Here is a 6,000-nt window from a genome sequence, read left to right as displayed (position 1 = left end):
TTCGACTTTATCAAAAAATTTAGAATTTGATTGATGCCCAAGCCCGTGTCACATGCTCCAGTTTCACAACCATAGTCATAGCAATGATTAATGCTGTCAGCAGAACTATTTCCGGTACAATAATGTCTGACATCAGCGATAACCTTCTTGTGTTTGGTTTGTTTTCTATGCACAGACCCCTTCAAACATCTACCAGCAATCCTTTGCAATACAAGCGACTTGATGCAATAAATTTAGAGCATTTTGTAACTGCAGGTACTACTGCATTTGAATGGCGTGGCATGTTGTCTTTGAACGACTTAGAAGATTCGTGCAATGCACTCATAAAAAAATCTAACTTCTGTATGACAAATGCTTTCCATTATAACGCACTGGAAAACGAAAAGCCAGGGACCCTTGGATGAAACGCGCATTATTGGGCAAAAGAAAAACTATTCGCTATTCGCTCAGTTTTAGATACCTAGGGAAATTTCAGTTAGAGACTTAAAAAAAGAAGATATCGCAACCACTTAAACCCTGAGCTCTGACTAGCTCAAACACCGTATATTAAGAAGGCATTTTTACACAGACCTATGAAAAGCGTGAAGAACCAATTGGTCCATCAATATAAATCCTAACTGCAGTTCTAAAAACGCTGTTACAGCGCTCACGAAAGATGGGCTTGTACTAAGTTGAGACCTCTCTAACGAATTTTACTTTTTTTATTATTACTGAAACGCGGTGTTGTTTTATCACTCGCCCAAATTGCGTACATGACACACCTCGTGTTTCACATTCGCTTTTTGTTTTCCAGAACGCAAAGTGTGATAATTACAGTGTTTTCGAATCTTAGAACAACGAAACCTGAAGAAAAAGAAGGATTTCAAATAAAAAATTTTAGGCATGTTATCGACTTGTCAGCCCCAGCATTGATGCATATTTAAAACCTTGATCTTTGCACAGCCGTTTTTCCTGAAGAAAGGCAGGTAGCGAAAGTCACTGTCATCCATGAAAGGGGTGATGCATCAACTTGTCTAATTTTGACCAAGTTCGGTTCTTCCAGCGCTGCCAGAAACCCGGTAAAAGTGATATATATGAGAAGTAACAAGTTCTTGATGAACCAATATGTCTAATCTGATCGTCAATTTGGTTTCCGACAGAAAGTGTCCATGAAAGCAGCATTGATGAAGCAGAGACAATAAAACTGATGAATTTGAAGCAAAAGATTTAGTGCTCGGGGCTATGGGGACTTTTGGAAAGCATTTATTTTGCTGAATCACGACCTGCTAATGCAAAAACGGGAACACTATGGAATAGGAGAAAATAGAAACCGTGCATTTTCTAGACTGGCACCCATCCGATATGGCACACCAGAAGGAAGCATTCTGTTCCTACTGTAGATTAATCAAATATTTTTCTCCTGTTTCAGTAAATGTCATAGCGTTCGCCGATGACGTAAACTTGCTAATTTCAGGTAAGACAGAACAAGAACTAATCAATAAATGCAATTACTTGTTGCTATGCTTGCGGCAGCAGGCACTCAAAAACTGCTGAAAGATTCATACAAATAAAATTCAAGGCATATTGTTCAGACCGAAAGACGGAATATATTGATGTAACTTTGATCGTGCTTTATGCAGTAGGAAGAATGAGATCGTACCAACCCTCAGAAGTCTAGACACGGTTTTAACTAAATTGCATAGTTGGGATGTCCCCGTCCAAAGCGTAAGGTTAAGACTAAACAGCATATAAGGTACGGTAAATCACGATAGACATGTACTTCTACTACAGACAAGGAGTATGATACATAATAGAAATAAAATATCAGTTATTTCATATTGTTTTAATATATGGGGCAAAAGGACAAAACAAGCTGACCAAAAAACTCTTCTTGCTAAAAACCGAGTAATACGTGTAATCGCAAATGTACCATATGTACAGAGACACTAACATGCACTTCACTGCTTTTCATACACTCAATGTCAACGATCTGTACCCCTACAAGTTGTTCAGCACGTACAATGTGCAGTTATGGGTCATAATGACAGAATATTGTCCTTGTTGAAATTAAACTGTTCTGTACGTCCTTATGACACAGAAAATTTTGTCCAAATAGCCATCGTTTTTATTGTACTATATAGCACCATGAGCCTCCATCCTATATTTTACCTTGGAACCTTAATGTTCTGAACTCAGAGTGTTTTTCTGTTGAACAAATTCCAAAGGGCATGCTGCTAAACCACCTATGCCTATTTCAAAATGTTTAGTAATTTTTATGGTGTCTATACTAGCTGATTAGTGTTGAAAATATCATTTCTTTATTTATTTATACAAAAATTATAACATTTTTCTATTTATACTAATATGATTCAGCATAAGTGTGCTTATTGGCTTACTTGGTTTGTATTTTTGACCTGTAAAAATGAGTCAGTCTTGGTGAATTTTCAATGGTTTTCTTAAACCATGGTTGATGTCTGTGTTTCTCCACTGTGTGCACAATGCATATTTCCAAATGACATGTGAGCTACGGGCGCACGGCGCTTCTCAAGCTGCAGATAGCAGCTTTATTGCTCGGTGTTCACTCGTTCTTATGTTCAAACTGTGCCACAAAGAGAAATAAAGTTGTGCTGTAAAAGCAATGTGAAGAAAATGTGCAGGATATATTCTGTGCCACAAAGAGAAATAAACTTGTGCTGTAAAGCAATGTGAAGAAAAAGTGCAGGAGATATTACGCTGAAGAAGCAATCTGGGCTGACTTCCGAAGAGAACGTTAGTCTACAGAGAACAATATTTTTTGTAAGACACGTTTTATAAGGAACCGCTCAAGCTCCGTAAATGAATTGTTGAGAGTCATTTCGAAACCTCTGTAGTGCCTACTAAAAAGCGTATTTGCTTTGGCATTTAATAAAACCATGTCTTAGAAAACAAGTTAAAGCTTGAACTTCCAGCATTTCGAAGCATTGATTACAGAAGCATTCTCGAGTTGGAGAGCGCGCAGAATATATTTAGGACTCAGCTGAAATGAGAGTGACATTCATTGCACCAACCATATAAGTCGGGAGGCACACCTAGATAGCGGTTACATTGTAGAAAGCGTTACATTGTAGCACTCATTCAGGAAAACACAGTAGTTCACTGGATGCCATGGTCGGTGAATGGTTCATCTCAATGTCCAGTTCGGCTGGACCTCGCTACAACCATTTACAATGCAATGTTTCGTTGTACATAATGAAGAACTCCCGTGAACAGGTCGTCCACCCACCGTTGCTCTGCATCTGGGTAAACAACCGTTCCTCTCCCGTTTCACTCCGATTGGCGAAAGCCTTCTGGTGAGCGATTAGAGAAAAAGTTCAGTTGTTTTAGCCTTGCACACAGGATGGTTTATCAGGGCGACAACGCATGAGCTCGCGTAATTGCTGCATTTGAATTCCGTCATATGGTCCCATGCATTTTTTTTATTTCGTTACCATTTTTAATGTACTTCCCTCATTTCGCAGGGGCTATCTATGCATGTATATGTATGTATGCATGTATGTATATATGTATGTATGAAAGTATGTATGTGTGCATGCATGTATGTATGTATGTATTTATGTATGTATGTATGTATGTATGTATGTATGTATGCATGTATGTATGTATGTATGTTTGTACGCATGCATATGTTTTCTCGTCCACCTTGGCCGTTGCAAAGACCGTGGTCGAATGGATAGCGCATCAGACTACTGTGCTAAGTTAACAGATAACAACTTAGGTCAATCCGTATGCGGCAATATGTACATGCAAACCATTCCTCAAAAAATCTGTTTCATGCTGTCGACAAAGCTCACCCTAGATGAGGGACTGTGCATATACCCTGTTCGAGGAAACTCTTTTAGCCTACTTGGAGCACTGGGTATGTGCCCCTCGGTCTGTGCTGGTCTTCAAAGAACTCCTTTAGGCAAAGGCACGAATAGTCTTAAGAAGCAAAGAATGCAAGCTGTACCAGAAACGACAGTTGTAGAAAAGTTAAAATGCTTTCCCCTCCTTATTGTGTCGGCACCGAAATTATCATGACGGATGACCTTAAGCCAATGATGAAACTCGTTACATAGCTCTAACGCCTGTCGAATGCTTCAAACAAATCGCGCGAAACTGAGCCTAAAGGCTCTGTTAAAGACAGCGGGTAATGTATATTGAGCATTTAAGAGGAAGTTCTTGAAAAGCGTTCAAAAGAGAATTGTTTTCAGTAGGTTGCATTGATGCATTGAATGCAGCCGACCTGCGTTGTTTTTAGGAAATATTTCCTAAAAACAAAGCAGGTCTTATGTCCTGAAGATAGGCTTTCAATAATACCATTGTGCATCACTCCGTCCTTGCACAACGTCTACTGACAATCAACCCGACAACTTACACATGCTTCTCCTTCATTTGTTATTTCTCAACAAAAAAAAAAATATTTAGCGCTACTTTTTGTTATTTTCTCGTAAGTGTATCATTTATGCCTAGATGACAATATACCAAACAAAGTGCATTAAAAATGTTAAGAAACCCTTGCAATATGTTCACGAGAAATTTCGTATTTATACATTTTTCGCAATGTTAAACATCTGAAGGAAGCTCTGGTGGTCTTACCTGTTGATTGTGAAACAAAACCACTTATTAAAAAGGACAATGGATATTTTCTATATAATTTGTTGGATACTTATCGGCACATTAGTACACGGATAGCTATGCAGAAAATTGACTAGGTATAGCATGTTGTTTGCATTAGCAAGTACACCCGTTGACCGGAATTAAAAAAGGGAGTCATTGGTACTGGTATGGGGAAAATGTGGATCTGCTGTTCTTGATAATATTTGTTTGTCGAAATGACACATAGCCGTTGTTTCGGGACGCGAATTCGTGTTGCATTGTCCTGAAGGTACTCATTTTGCTCCAATTACACTCTTATTGTTAAAGGAAATAAAAGATTAACTTCGCTTTCTTCGAAAACTTCGAAAGCCGCACCCAATGCAGGTTCTCAAGTTCAGAGGAGGAGGGAATACAAAAGCACATGTTAGTGTGCCCTGGGAGAAGGGTAAGAAACCCTAGGTGGTCAAAACTGTTCCGGGCCCTTTCCATGCAGTGTCCCGCATAAGCTAATGACAAGCTTAGCGATCCTAGACACGGTAATTTATTTTAATTGTTAGTCATGGTTTTTTGAATGTACAAAGGAAAAGCGCACATAAGTTGAGCGGTAGCATCCCGGTGTCATATGCCTCAAAAATGTCTACTGCCTCTCTTTGCAGCTCTCTACTTTATGAGAGCTAACTTTGTCGTGCTTTTGTGCAAAAGCACAGAATAGAATTCTGACTTGAAAGATAAGTGTTATATAAGAAAATGAATTTTAGTTTTTCGTAGACCCAATGAAAGGGGCGTTGAAACGCAATAATTTTACTGGTTTGCATTTTGTGCAGTCCCCGAAGGGGAAACGTCTAGACGTCGCTTCGGCAGTGGTCCAAACAAACTAGGATCTCACTTATAGTCATACGTTTCAGTCAATAGATTACGCTCAAACTAAATTTTTTTTTTCATTTTCTGTTATTTTCTTCACACCGCGCAGATGACGTCCAGATACCTGCGCTAACTATTCATTGCGTGTCCTTCATTCTCACCTGTTCATAAACTACCGGTCCTCAAATTATATCGGAGCCTGGATGCTGCGACTGGCCTCATTACACGCAACCGGCCTCCACAGTCTCAGAAGCGAGATGAATTGGTATTTGCGTAGCTTGCACGCCCGCAAGCGCGCACGGACGATATCGTTGGTTTCTCTATAAAACCGTCCGTTTCCGTCGCGCAATCCGTCAAGGAGCACCGCGTGGTTCCCGGGCCCATGCAAGAAACGGCAAGCGATGCCAGATTTTCGTGTTCGTGTTGTCCACTTCTCTAGACTTGTGTCCTGTCTGCACGCCTCACTTCTATTTTGCATAATGAAACCTTACCAACTAGCTCAGCTTTCTGTCGTTCCAGATTTTACCTCACGCAGTTTACCGTGAA

Source organism: Dermacentor andersoni, chromosome 11 (assembly GCF_023375885.2).
Source record: "Dermacentor andersoni chromosome 11, qqDerAnde1_hic_scaffold, whole genome shotgun sequence".
NCBI lineage: Eukaryota > Metazoa > Arthropoda > Arachnida > Ixodida > Ixodidae > Dermacentor > Dermacentor andersoni.
This window is presented reverse-complemented; position numbering follows the sequence as displayed.